This window comes from Pinus tabuliformis, chromosome 1_1 (assembly GCF_031772625.1).
Source record: "Pinus tabuliformis cultivar Carrire ecotype Pingquan chromosome 1_1, CPIR1, whole genome shotgun sequence".
Lineage (NCBI taxonomy): Eukaryota > Viridiplantae > Streptophyta > Pinopsida > Pinales > Pinaceae > Pinus > Pinus tabuliformis.
This window is the reverse complement of record NC_142297.1, coordinates 362,316,894-362,333,259: the sequence shown is the minus strand read 5'-3', so window position 1 is coordinate 362,333,259 and position 16,366 is coordinate 362,316,894.

Here is a 16,366-nt window from a genome sequence, read left to right as displayed (position 1 = left end):
GAATCAACTATTCTCAATATAGGTGCATGTCTGATCAGATGTTTGATTTATTCAAAATTCGTTGTGCATTCTAATGTCTACTTGAATTCAAATCCTTTCACATGCAGTGTTGTGATTGGATGCCCAATATTTGAAAAATATCGGATGAGCCTCTTGTAATATCCTGGCAATCCCATGAAAAAAAGTTCTATAACATTTCAGGGAGTAGGCCACTCCATGATGCCCATTACCTTCTCAACATCCACTTCTGGTCCTTTAGTGGAAATAATATGCCCCAAGTACTGAACTTATTATTGGAAAAAATTATATTTTCTAAACTTCGCATGGAGCTTGTGCTATCTCAGTAATTACAATACTACTATAAAATGCTATTCATGCTCTTCTTTGGTTCTATAGTAAACCAATATTCCATCTATGAAGACCAAGAAAAACTCATTCAAACATGAGCTAAGGACAATGTTCATTAAACAAATAAATGTGCATAGAGAATTTGTAAGCCCAAATGGCACCACCACAAAATCATAGTGTCCATATCTACTTTTAAAGGTTGTCTTGTGGATTTATTCATATTTAATCAAAATTTGATGGTAAATAAACCTCAAATGCATGATTGAGAATACCGCAATAATTCTCATCTAATCAAACAAGTCATCAATTCTAGGAAGTTGATACTTATTCTTTAGTTTTTCTTCATTTAGCTGCTTATAGTTCAAGAACGGTTGTAGTGTGTCATCCTTCTTCTTCAAAGACAATGCTATGGATCCCAAAGGAAACACACTTGGTATAGTATACCCTCTTTCTATCATTTATTTCAGTTGTATCTTTATCTCCAATGGCTCTAGTGTACTCGTGTTATATGGGGTTTTGAAACTAGTACTAATCCTGGTAGTATTTGTATAGAAATTTCAATCTCTTTCCAGGGAACTAGTAATCCCAGTATTTCCTTTTGAAACACATCACTCATCTTTATTAACACTATATTTTCTTCCATTTTTTCCCTACTAATTTATAATTTGCTATTCATCTCAACTACGTACAAGTCACACCCATTCTTGCTATAGATTTTCACTTGCAATGTTGATATTTTCCTAATGATGATAGGATTCTTTATTTCATGCAACATATCTCCTTCGTTAGTGAGTCATTCTAGAGAATTGTTATAGCATTCAATTTTAGTTTTAGTGGCCACTCACTATTCCATGATGAAAAACACATTATATGAGCGCAATAGTAACAAGTTGAGATCAACTGATGTGGAAATGTCACGTACCATCATTGAGAACGACTACATCATGTTTCACACCGACATTTTGGTTCTCATGGCTAACTAAACCAAAAATTACTTCTCAAGGGTTCTCTACTTTATAGTACAACTCTATATGCTCTTCAGGATGACATAGCTAAAAGTAGAAGCAAGGTCAATCAAAATTGAAACAGTTCAGTTGAAAACCATCACTTCCATCTTAATCATTGAATATTGATGGTTTCCCTACCTGTTTTCCTATGTTGCATGGATTTGTTTCATGTTCCAAGCCATGCCATTCACTATTACTACTTCTTTCACATTATACGACCTTGGACCATTCTATTGTTGTTGAGGACAATCTTTTCACTCATGGTTTTCTCCACATGTCCAACATTATATGGATCCGCTTTTGAACCCATCATTTTCCTCTCTTGTGGAATTGGAGGGTTGATATATACTAGTAATAGTATATCTTTTTTGTAAATAACCCTTGGTAGGAGTGGTGAAGTCCATGTTCCTTCTTCCTGGCTGGTCTCCTCAAGTTTTTTGCACTTTTCCCTTAATTCTTGTCCTATCTCTTGCTTTCTGATCAGTTTGGAACTCAAACTTATACTAAAATTGTTCATAAACTACTTAGCCTTTTAGATGGCGTCCTCTAATGTTTTTTGTTTATCAAAATCAAGTTTGTATTTATAAGTTTGTCATAACCCACTAATGTACCTTTGAATTTTTACTTTATCATCTCGAATATATGGAAGATACCTCAACAACTCCAAATATCTATTAGTGTACTCATCACCAATGAGTTGTCCAAATTTATGCTAAGAAAAGTCATTCACCTTGTTGTCATAATAAATATTATATAAGTACTTCGCTTGGAAATATCTATCAAATCTTCTCCAAGACAACTCCTTCTCTCTAGTGTCCTTAACATTTCCAAGTTTTCTCACCATATATCAACCTTTCCTTTCATGCTAAAATTTGCCCCTCTAGCCTTCATGTTCCCATAGTAGTCATGCACCATGAATTATTTCTTCATTTCCAATAGCCATGCTTATAAATCTTTTGCCTCCTTGAATTCTCCATCAAATATAGGAGGCTCTAATTTCCTTAATTCCTTGAGTATTAAGATTTCCTCATTCCTCCTCTACTAGTGGTGTCTCTTAGTTTAAACACAAATTATTACTCCTGAATGTTTATCCTTTCTTCTCTCTTGCATGATCACTCAAGCTTCTCCTTTCATTGTATGTTTACTTTCTTGTTTATTCCTCTTCTTCGAATTGCTTCCTTTTCTCTATTAGCCTCCAGTCCATGCTTCCATAATCCTGAAGCACTTTTCTTGGATTTATGTTTACTTAGGTAGTTCACACCAAGTTTGTGTTTCTTTTTTCGTAGCATATATGATAAGTTCTATAAAGTAACTGCATTTACTTATGCTTTCATCACTTGAGATTTGAGAATTCTTTCCTTACCTTCCTTGTAGCTTCTCAACTTAACTCTTAAACACTTGATGGTGACTATCCATTCATGAAAGTCTTCCTCCTTCCTCTTCCCAAATGAATCTTCTTCTTGATAGTGATCAGATCTACCAGTGTTGTAGTAGACCATTATGCTACCTATTCCTTGGTTTCCTTATTGGAAATTTGTGTCTTCTTATGTGTTTTCACATACATATGATTGTTAGTTTAATATAAAAAAATTAGACATGTTTCATCTCGATATGATGTGAATCTGGATGAAACATCGAATCTTTGGTTAGTATACAAGTTTGAAAAAAAATAACATTTGAGGAATTTGTTATGCCAACCCTCATGATTCTAAAATTAACACACATTTTTATACAATAATTAATCATCAGGTTAAATTTCATTTTGTAACTCTTAACCTAGCTTGCAACATATCTTATTTATGGACCATTCATTCTAAGTGTTAAATCTGGTCTGTGACACCATATTGTAGTGCTACTTCCCACCCACTTGAAATTCTCCAGGGCATGGGAGGTGTTATTTTATAAGCTATTCCATCCTGCAAGGCATATTATGGAGACGGGGTTACAAATATCCTCCTCTCCCAAATTGGTAAAAACTAAAAAATAGTACTACAATAACATTCATCTCATTAAGATATTTCTAGGGATATGAATTTTATCTTAATATGAGTCTTAGATTGTAAGGTATACCAATTTGATGTTTAACCAATTAAATTTTGCCACATAAATAAAGGACTACCATGTGGCAGCCATGTGTGATCCAAGTCTCCCTGCAATGTGACCTAAAGCATTCCCACATCACTTACAACCCCAACAAGGTACCCACATGGCCATTACAAGGCCTTTGTGGTGCTTTCTACCTCATCCCAAGCTCCTGGGTCCCACTACGCATGATCACTTCATGTTATGCAATGGAATCTCATTATAAATGGTTCTAAGGGAAATTAGGAGTGCACACCATATTCATTACTAACACAAGCACCAGACCCCTACACCTTTGGATCAGATGAAGACTCCATAGAACATCTAGTCTCGGTCCCATCTAGGATTTTCCATATGTGTGCAAGCTCAAACACAACCCGATATTGAAGTTTCTAGATACAATACATGCTTATGGGAAAATACAGCCTTGTATAGATGCTCACCCAAGTAGGTCCCACCCTCGATGAAATACACTTTCAATGAAGATCTAGCTCGATTGTGATCCAATTCATTTTGAACGTTTCCATGGCCTTTCGAGTCAAATGCCACAAACTATCAAATGTGTTTGAGAGGTTAAAGTAGAATCCATCTCATTCATGTATTTATATGAAAACCACTTTTGGAGATGAAAATTTATCCATCCTAGATACAAGTCTATGAAGATGCCATCTAGTCCCAGACACAAAGAATGAGTTTCAGGAAAAAAAAAAATCAAGAAAGGAAATTCAAGGAATTTTATCAAATTTCCTTAACACAAAACATATACTAAGAACAAAATATTCCAAGGATAAGATCAAAGTTATGAAAAATGAACGTTAAGAGGATTAACTATGACCATAAAATAATTAATGATACTAGCAAACCTACCTTACACTAAATCCTAGGAAAAGGAAACAATGGCTCCAAAAGCAAGATATAATAGGAAACCCACAAAGTTCCATGCTTACTTGATGAGTTCAAGAACTTTCCACAATGTACTAGTGTGCATAGCCATAACATTCCCAATTTTGATCTCTTAAAAATAATAACAATTCCTATTGAGCTAAATATTTATTAATACTATAGTAAATGGATTATTTTCCTATCATGTGGGGTAATCTACAATCTTAAACATAGAACTTATCCATCCAATTAATTGACATATAATATAAATGAAAATATTTTCTTTAACAGTCTAACTAACAGGATTCAAACAACAAATCATATTCATGTTAATAGCTCCATGGTTCATGAAGCTAATAGCAACCACATATATCCAAAAGTTTAGCATAGCTATGAAGGCACAATAAGAAAATATTTTTTGGTTAACCTCCAATAATATCAACAACCTTCCATAGGTAGTGTTGATCCATACTTTGACAAATCACATACTAGACATTTTCATCAAGCGTAGTTAAAATTGACCCAAATAATTATAGTTATTTTTCTTAACTCGAGATGGTTGGAAACTAAAGAAGGGACTTCAAATATCCACCCAACAATAGCTACCTTCACTGTAATATATCCTATAGCTAACCAACCCATTGTTGGATTTAGACTCTAAGGAATTACTTTCTTATGTAATAAATATTCAAGAGGAATATTCAGAAGAAAAATGCTCACAAGAGGAAACCACAGTTGTTTTAACAGGTATTCCCACAACATCATTCCTATATGTTGAGGAGACAACAACGTCACCTATGTCTTCTACATCTCTGATTGTAGCACAGAAAAAACTTTTTTCCTGGTACAAAGAGATTAGGAAGAAGAGTGAAGAATTGAAGGCTACTACATATATAGAATTTTGGAAGTAGACTTCTACAACTCACCACGGGTTATTGTGTGCACTTGACATAGAAAATGGATCGTTCCAATTAGTATGCTTGGAACCTATAGTTCCAGTCCCTAAAGGTGAAAAAGACTACAAAGCATTAGTCTTTTATTTTGATACCAAGAAGATTCATGCAATCAACTAGATTGATTTGCACAAATAGGCTGGTGAAATGATCTACTCTACTTTAACAAGTTCATCCATGGAAACTTCCAAGCTGCAGGCCTCTCTAAACAACATGCATTCAGAGCTAAAGATAGAATGAGTGTCATATTTTTCCAAAGACACCAAAACCAAAGCTCTTGAGGACTTCGTAATTAAACTAGGATATGATCCTAGTGACATCAAAATAGTTGAGAAGATGATAAAAAATAAAGAGGCAGATATTTAGGATTTGAGAAAGCAACTCAACCTTCCAACCACAGAGAATCCATAGATCAAAGAAATCACTTAGCTAGAGAAAGAGAAGGATAATTTTTTCAGGTTAATAGTTGAATAAAATGTTCAAATTCAGAAGATGGAGACATACATGGAGGCACTTCTAAAGGAAAAGGAAATGTTAGCAACTATAGTTATACTAGCACAACAAACAACAAAAACAACTTCAAAAGAAAGGGCATAAACATCTAATGTAGATCTTTCTCAAAAGTTAGTGAAAGATTTGGGAGATTTATCATTGAATAACAGAGAGAATGAGAGATTATTAAAATCATTGAGAAAAATGAAGAACAAAATCAAGGCTAACAATGCATATTTAGCATAGGTAGAGAAGAATTTCAAGTTGAATCAATAGATTACAATGTATGAGAATCAATCTTTGACAACTCAGATGTTGGCAGAGGCCAAGCAACGTTTATGGGACAACATTAATGCCAATATTATAGAGTTTTGGCCATCATTTCAGATTATTTTTGTGTAGGAGGAACTAGTACAAAGTATCAAAGTAGTAGTTGAATAAACTAAAGCTAAAATTGAACATATACCAACAGAAGCACACAAAATTATCAAGATGTTGAACTCCAGGGCTAAGGATGAGCTTGAAGAAATCTAGATTCAAGACAGAACATACATATTCCTAGAAGTAAAAAGAGTTCTGACGAAGAAGAACCTCATGAGAGAGGTAGAAAAAAAATGCAAAGAGTTGGACTTACAGGTGAAAAGTTTTAACATAAAGTTTAATTTATTCAAAGAGAGGGGGCTTCTAGTTTTGAAATCCTCTAATGGAAAATTGACTCCATTAGAGAACTATTAAGACCAATTGTACAAAATAGCTGCAATTTTTTCTAAATTTACCGAAGTTAGAGGGACAAGGACTGGAGAGGCTTTATTCGAATGCCTACAATATAATCTCTACATTTAGCATGAAGTCCACCATCTATTTCTCAATAGGCCAATTTTTCAAACATACACATAAGTAGATGAAAGATTTTGAAGCATGGTGAATATATTTATTCCTAGTGAAGAATGATGGGATAAACTATTGGAGATTGTTGAGTAAAATTGAATAGAAATCCTACAGACTGGGAGTGGTCAAATAAAGGAATCATAAATATAGCTACAGTCAACAACACTCCTCAAAGTGTGAACAAAACATTTGAATTAGCCCATCATTGCTATTGTTTCATTTTATTTTTGGAATATATACATCTTCTGATATATATTATTTTGTAAATAATTTTATTCAGAAGCCCGAATTGAGTTCGAGACAAACTCTATACGTATTTTGTAAAAATATTTAGAAAGGGTTGGACTATGAAAAATCTAAGATCTTTCTTTGATTGTAAGCAATGAAATTTATTTTGAAGTAATCAATTTAGAAATACAGAGGGAGTATTGTTTCAAGATTATTACTCAAATAAATGGTGAATTTTTCCTCTTTGTTAATGTGTTTTTCCTTCTACGTTTTCACATGGATGTTATTTCCTTGTTGTTGCAAGAAGATTAAGAGATGAATTTACTTATAGTACTTCCCTTTGGCTTGTTAAACAATCTTAATGTTTTCTTTCCGAGATTAAATATAAAATTCATTTAAGTATGCTTTATATTTAACTGAATCTTACTTCATATTCATCTTATTCATACCACACATAATTCAAGAGATCCAGGAGTTTGCCTACCTTGCCCTGTTTTAGCTAGTTTTTTTATTTGTGATTGACTACTAAATATTTTAATGACTTCGTCACCAATGGACTTTTCTTTAATTTTACGACTAAAACATTACAAAAAACTATCTTGACCGTTCATACTTAGTGTAATACCTAACGAGTAAGATTAAAATCATACACTGAGATCCCTATTATACACAGAGATCCCTTTGTGAAGTTGGAAGTGTTAGATACCAGCATTAAAAGTGGTTTGTGGTTACTTTTGCAATTTCCTCTTCAGCCTAGGAAAACTAGAGAGTGCCAACACACCATACAAATTTATTATGATATTAATCATGTTAACCATGCTTAAATATATCTTCAAATTTACAAACCGTGTATTGTGTTGTAGTAACATAACCAACATTAATTTTCTTTTTACATAGAGAAACCCAGTCATCTTAACACTTAACTATCAGTAAACCTTTGGGAAGCTACGATATGTGTTCCTCTTTGTAGCCCTGATAACAACATAACCCTGACAACATAGCCAACTATAACCAAACTGATAATAACCTTTATCAGGATCCATTGCAACTGCATATTATTTACCTTATATATAAATGGCTATAGTAAAAACTAGTAAGTTTATATGTCTTAATTGCTAACAACCCCAAAACTATAATCAGAGTGCATTTATGAAATGTGTAGATATATCATACTCAAGGGAACTTAAGTTTTTTTTCATGTTTCTTTAGGCTAGCATAACAAGGGGAGATATCCTGGTTTCCATAAGTACCAGGAGGAACACACTTGCATTTGGGATGACATGTACCACAAGTTCTTAAATAAATGTTCTAGTGGGATGCTTCTTTCTAGCGTGATGTTTCTTTGTGTCTTTCTCCACAAGATGCCTTACAATCTTAGTTGCCAATTCAGGAAACAATTAGTGATGCCCAGGATGAGCGTTGAATTCATAAGAAAAAACTAAAACAAGAAACAATAATAAACACTACAGATTTTCTTGGAATTCACGACATAAAGCTAAAACATCAATAGCTATAACATCAAGAAGAAACACTTAAGATGGTCCTGCGATTCACAACAAAAAGTTCCAGTAACAAACTCCTAAAATAAGCCTTTGAGTTTGCAAGATAATGAAGAGACCAATAACAACAAGAACCTAATAATGCCAAATCTGAAATAACAAATGCCTAAAATGGGTCTTCGACTTCACAAGAGAAAAATATTGAAAGCAACCAAAGCAACAACCGCTAATCTATATCAAAGATAAGGAATGGGTAAAATGAGTGTTGAATTTGAACAACCACCTTAGTAACAGAAGCAATAGAAACAACAAATGACGTAAAAGACTAGTTGTGAATCCACAGGGAAAACTTAAACCATCAAAAACATCGAATAATTTCCGGAATGAAGCTCGAATCGGTAAAAAACTGTTGAAGCAGCATTAGCAGCGATGACAATAAATTGATGCCTAAGCTAAGCTTCGAATTCACGAGAAACAGTTAAAGCAATTGGTTCAACAATTATATAAACTAGAAAATGCAGTGAGACATGCAAACCAACATCGAAAAGAGGAGTGGGCAATGCGGAAGGAAACTATCTCCTTGTGTGACATGTTAGGCTACATCTTCGATGTTGCATTATGGGGTACGCAATGCCAAACTTAAGGGAAATAACTTTCTAACCTCCAAACCTCAAGAACCACTCTAATCGTTGCAATCAAAGGGGGCCATGTGAAGGGAGATGTTTTATTATGTGGAAGGTGAGAAAGCAATGGTAATAACGATGTGGTTAGGGTAGTGTAAGTGTGTAACTTGCATTTAAGTGCTTACTATCGAGAGTGAACAGATGAATTTGAAGAAATTGTTAGGCCAACGATGAAGCACATAGATAACCAACAATGAGTTAAGAGAACACATAAGGACTTACACAGGGGTTCTTGATTCTCACTTATGTGCATCATTGTGAAATGTGTTGTATCAAATACATGTAAGTGGTGCAACCATGAATTTGTACATATATATTTTTCTTTTTATGGGTGGAACTGTGAAAAAGATCGTAGAATGCTTCTCCATCGATGGTCCATCACCATAAAGGACAATCATTCCATGGAATCTGTTACAATGATTTAGTCACTATAGATATTATCATACACACACATGATGGTGTTTCAAAAGCTCCTTTTATAAATGATTCCAAGGCTCCATCTCTCGCCAAGGGTTGAATGTTCTTGGAGTACTTAATTGGCCCCAATCTTCCTATTATCTTTATTTTGTGATTGGAGATTAAGGTTTTGCCTAAACTATCATTGCCAAATAGCATGCCCACTTCATTTTCCAAAAAATTAGAATCAATGTCATACCGTTATCTAACCTTTTTTCTCATCCTCTTTTGTGGAGGCCTTCTTCTTTGTGTTGATTTTGAATAGTTTCCCTCTTTTCTAGATTTTCATCTAAAGTTTTTTCGAAATATCGTCAAGTCAATGTAATACCATTAGCTACCCCTTCATTTTGGCTTCATAATTCCCTCCAAAAAAATTTACAAGTTTTCCTTTGCCATCTTCAACATTTCTCGTTGTCTGAACCTCATATGTTTACATTTATACTTTTCACTTCTTCATAATTGTATGGAATAAAGTGGAATTCTCTTTGCTATTGTCTTTTAAATATATTTCTTATTGCATTACACTCTTCATTGAACTATGAATATAATTTAAATTCTTTTAAGGATAATTTTTCTTTACTAAATGTTTTACCTTTATCACTTCCCCTCATTATTTTGAATCTCCTCCTTTAACTTTCCGCATAGATCTACTTTTTCATTTATGAATAAATATGAATTGAAGGTTTGACAAACACTATACATACAATAATAAAATAATAAATGTTATATATATTGGAACATACATTTTTGGATCTAAAGCATGTGCTCTATAAGCTAAGTTTAAATATAGGCCATTGATATGACATGTTGAAATCAATACTATTGGATTTGAAATTTTTGAGATATATGCCATTATACAATATATATTTTACACATAGTTTAACTCTTCTCTCTTATTGTCATTTTTCTAGAATAGTTTCCAATTAATTTTTTATGAAATCCAACAAGGATTTGTTTAAATGACAAGTTTGAGATTTGTAATTTCCACAATCTGTGTGTTGTTGAGGTTTTTAAGGGCATTGAATCCATTGTTTATGTCATATATTAAGACACTGAATCGAGAAAGTGAAACTGTGCATCTCTTTTGGGTCAAGGATACGAAACAAACTGGGGAGATAGAGGATTGAAATTATCGGGGGGGGGGGGGGGGGGGGGGGGGGGGGAAGCAACTAATTGCAGTAGTGAGGGATTTCAAAATAATATGAGTACATTACTATTAGACGAGCCAACTGACATTGGACAACCAGTTGGAGAAGATTGCTAAAGAAGAACTAAACGAAATTATGGTGGGAAGAATGAGTGTTGTAGCAAATCGGGATGGTCGTGGCAAGAAAATTGAGGCAAATGGTGATGAAGGAAAACAATGACAAATCTTGGAGGTAAATGGTGATGAAGGAAAATAGTGACAATGCCAAGTGTCAAATTTTAATTGCAGGGAGGACGACAAAAATGAAGAAATTCTATTGGTTGGGGTGAATAGTATTTTCCCACCGAACCCCACAGTGAAAAATGCCTCTGATGTAAAAATGGAAGGTGAGAGAACTCCATCAAAATGTAGTTCATTTTGGGAGTGGTCATAGAAAATAATCTAGATTTTACAATTTTCAACAACATAAATGCATTCAAAATCCAATTTTATATATAAATGATCTACACTGCATCAAAGAATACATATTTTTAAGTGTTCACAATGTAAACGACCTCAAATATATATGGTTGTTGTGTCATCCATAATAGAGAAATACAATTTTCACAAGGTGAATACGTTCAGAGCAAGGAAACTCTGAAATTAAAAGGCATGTGCTCATATCATACCTTGAGCCATGTATTTGATTTTGAGGGTGAAATCATTAATAAGAAGAACAACCTTTTCTTCCATAGCTAATTGTTTAAAAATTAGAGCACACTCAAGAATGTGAGTTTGTGTTGTCGATGAAAAAATGTCAATAAGGTTTCCATAAGAAGAGAAAGCAACTGAAGAATAAACATCATTCTTACCATCACTTTGATGGGAATGGGGATATCAAGGGGTGACACCAAGAGGAAAACTCTCGTGATTTTTGTACGTTGATCCACCAACCAATTATCACCATGCACTCCTTTATCCATCTCAAAATTTTTTGTACCTAATTCTATCTCTTTGATATCTTCTCACGTTTCAGAGAATATAGCTCTCGTATAAAAATTATAGGGATGATCATAGGAGTCCCTTAGATGCCATCAAGCTTCTTTAAATTCTATCTAGTTTTTATATCTAGTAGCCAACCAATATCTACAACCATATCACATTTCTTTTTTGTTTCTACTGGAGTCAAATGTTGTACCCTGCCATAGCGTGGTTAATATTGTGCACCTCATAAGTGCGAAGCCTGATTATTTTCAATACTCTTCTTAGAATTATTTAAGAGGAAATGAATGGGTGGTACTCCATTAGCCTTTGAGTCCTGAGTAAGATATTGCAATGGTACTCTCTTTGTATTATTTTTAAGGCACATCTCTTCACCCGCTCTACTACAATTCTCTATTTTATCCTTGGATACTGGAGGAGTCATGTTCTCCTTTTCAGATGTTTAATAATCATTATATTCTAGCCAAAATCTAGTTGAAGAGGACCCATGAGCACTGGATTCTTGCTACAATTCTTGTAGACAACCTCTCTTCCACTGTGCCAAAATTATGTTTTTTTTGGTTATACATCACATTTTATTTTATTTCTAGATATCAACACTTGAATTCTCTTTTAAAATTATGGTTTTCTTTCCCAACTTTACCTATACTTCCTAAATATTTTGACCAATTGATTCAAGGTTAGATGTGTGCAAAAAAAATAGGATTACCACTCTATTGTCTTCTTGACCAGATGTTAATTGGTCTACCTCTATTTGCTTCCATTAAAGGACTCTGATTATGTTTCATTTGGGACATATTGACCCCTTTTTTCTCTTCGAGCACTTCGATTCTTATCAATTTGAATCATATCGACCCCATTTGTTTCCATTAGAGGACTTTGATTTTGCTACATTTCATCATATTGGCCCCATTCTTTTCCCTTATAGGAATCTGATTATGCTGCATTTGCACATATTGCATTAGGGGAATTTTGAGGTCTAAAATGGGCCTCTTAAGAAAAATGTACAACCAAAATAAAATTTATAAGAACCAATACGATTCAAGATGATGATGTCAACCATGGGGGATGATTCAAAATTTTTGGAGTAAAAAAGTAAAAAGATAAAAATTTAAAAAAATAATAAAACTACTTTTTTAACTTGTATATTCAACTTATCTCCCTAAGGTTTTAGTCAAATTTCAAGTGAGAGTACTCACTGGATGCAAAATTCAATTAGCCATCCAAGGAGTACCCATGTTGCATACTTTCTATGGACCTCACTAGATGAAATATGAGAAATACATGCAAATACATGATTGCAATCAATTTTTTCATGTATTTCTCAATTTTTATGTATCCAGGCCCATCAAAAGTATGAAACATGGGTACTCCTTGGATGAGGAGTCAAATTCTGCATCCAACGAGTGTTTCCACTCGAAATTTGAGTAAACCCATAGGAAGATAAGTTGGAAATACAAGTTGAAAAATAGTTGTTTCTTTTTTTCTCTCTAAAGTATGATTATGTAATCTAATATTATTTTATTATTTCCACTATTATTTTATAATTTCCTTAGGAGGCCCATTTGAGACCTCAAAATTCCCTAAATGGCAGCGTTCTTTTCCCCTAGAGGACTCTTATTCTCCTGCATTTGCATCATAAAGTATCTTTCAATTGGGTCATGTCGATCCCATTTGTTTCTCTTAGAGAGATTTGATTCTCCAACATTTGTTTCATATCAGTCCCATTTTCAAAACATAGAGGGATTTTATTCTACCACATTTGGGTCATATCAACCACATTTATTTCGTTTAGAGTACTCTGATTCTCTCGCATTTCTTTCATGTCAGCCTCATTTCTTCCCATTAGATCACTCTGATACTCCTACATTGGGGTCATATTTCCCCTATTCTGTTTCTTCAGAGAATTCTGATTCTCCTGTATTCGGGTCATTTTGATTCTACCTGTTTCCCTTGGATAACAATGATATTCCTATGTGTGTGTCACATTGGCCTCATTTTTCACTAAGAAATTTTGCATTGGGCAAAGGAGAAGGGGACCCTCATAATGGAGGCACTTTTGGTTGCACTGGTATTCTATCTTGTGCCACTGCACTCCCAAAGGGAAATTCAATAACACAACATTGACTTTCTTCCCAAATTATTCGACCAGGTCCGGGCTCGACCAGTGAGAAATAATACAAACACAAAAGTGATAATCCTTCCCATTCGAAACTTCAACTTTCCCCAATGTAGAAACAAAAATAATTGGCCTGCCCAAGTTGAAGGCCCGGTTTGATCAACCCAATCAATTTTTACAAAACTCCAAATAAAAATGGTCCATGATAATAAAAATAAGATGATTACCACTTTGGTTCCGAGAAGAGGATATGGGTTTCCTCAAATATCCTTCACAGTAATTTCATAGTCATGTTATAGTATATTTCTAATACTATTATAAAGACATAGACTGACTGATTTTATAGCTTCGAAATATCCATCCTCCTTCATAGCTAGGATGCTTTTGTTTTCATTATCAAATCCTCATTTTTTTTCTGGTTACAAAAAAATTGGCTAGTAATATTGGTGCCTGAGCTTCTTTTTCTGGCAAAGCCCCATGAGAAGTTCCCATTACAAGACAAGTGGTTGCTTCCTCATCCAAAATGGTTGAGCAGAATGGAACCCATTGCATTGTTTAAACTCTACTGGAGGAACCCAACTTAAAGGTATCAATTTTCCCAAGGGTTAACGAGACTTGGGGTGTAACTTTCTCTCCGGAGACCCATGTGCCATGGGTAGGAATTTACAAGGTAAGTTCCTCAGACAGAACACCAAAAGGACACCGCTCACAACCAGATCGCAGATCAATACACCTGTATTTTGATGTGGTTAAAACCCTCAAAGAGGGAAACAGTCCATGGCCTGAGCCAACGCGGCCACTTCAGGCAATTTATTAATAAAAGAATGAAAATTTACATATGTTTCTCTCATGCACGGATTACCTAACTCTATACCTAACTCTACACTAGACCAAGTTGTACTTAACTATTTCCTATGTGTCGGAATATCCTAACATCCCTCCTTAAGAACAACTTGGGATAGGATTGAAGGATTTACAACTATGACACAATAGGAGAAGGAAGGAGGCACTAGAGCCTATCCCCCCTTAGTGACAACTTCCTGAACTCCAACCATAAATCGAAGTTTAGTGAACTTTGCCTCTGTGAGAGCCTTTGTGAAGATGTCTGCAACTTGATCATCTGTTGAATAATATTTCACTTCAAGAACATGGTCGTGAATGAGCTTTCTGATGAAGTGCATGTGCAGTTCAATGTGTTTGTTGCGCTGATGTTGGACTGAATCTTTGCATAGCTGAATGGCACTTTGATTATCACACCAAAGTGTAGTCGAATGCTGCTGCTCAAAGCAAAACTTTGACAGGATCTGACGAAGCCACAAGGCTTCCTTACTAGCTTCTATGGCACCACGATACTCTGCTTTTGCTGATGAAAGAGAAATGGTAGCTTGTTTCTTACAAGCCCATGTAATAGGTCCTGAACCAAGAGTGAACACATAACCGGCAGTAGACTTCCGATCATCAGGGTCACCAGCCCAATCAGAATCAATGAAACCAACCAATAGAGGAGATGCTTCGGCACTGTAATGAATCCCAAACTGAATTGTACCTCGAACATAATGAAGTATGCTTTTAGCTGCTTTCCAATGACTTTCACGGGGGTTTTGCATGAACCGAGCAACAAGGCCAACAACAAAGGAAAGGTCAGGACGGGTATGGGTTAGATACAAAAGTTTTCCTACAAGTTGACGGTATAAGGTAGCATCAACTTCAGGAGAAGTACAAGTGACTGAAAGTTTGACTCCAGACTGAAAGGGAGAAGGGGCTGGATTATAGTCTTCCATGTGAAAATGACGTAGAATATCACAAGCATACTTGGACTGGGAAAGGGAAATACCCTCCTTGGATTGCAAGACTTGAAGATCGAGAAAATAGTGTAAGTGTCCTAAGTCTGTCATTTCAAATTTTCTTTTAAGATTAGACTTCACATGGTTTATAAGGTTGGGATCACTACCAGTAAGGATGAGATCATCAACATAAAGAACAAGGATGATAAGAGAGTTGCCCTCTTTCTTGGTGTAGACAGTATTGTCAGAATGACACCTAGAAAAGCCAGATTCTAAAAGAAAGCTATCCATTTTGGCATACCAAGCCCGAGGAGCTTGCTTGAGACCATAAAGGGATTTCTTAAGTCGACATACAAGGCTGGAGTCTGTTTGTATGAAGCCAATGGGTTGTTCCATATAGATTTCTTCATGCAAGTCTCCGTGCAAGAAGGCAGATTTAACATCCATCTGATGGACTTCCCATTTGAAAGAGGCAGCAAGGGAAAGAGTAAGGCGGATAGAGTTAATTTTGGAAACAGGGGAGAAGGTTTCAGTGTAGTCAATGCCTTCAACCTGTGAAAAACCCTTAGCAACAAGACGAGCTTTATGTTTATCAACTTTCCTGGTCCATACTTGGTTCTGTAAACCCATTTGCATCTAACAAGTTTTCGTCCCTTTGGTAGAGGAACAAGATCCCATGTATCATTTGCCAACAATGAATGATATTCTTCATTCATAGCTGCTTCCCAATCTGGATGGCCTGAAGCTTCTGCAAAGGTGTCAGGATCATAATTTACTAGAGCTTGAGCCAGTAAAGAAGAGGCTCTCTCGAACTGAG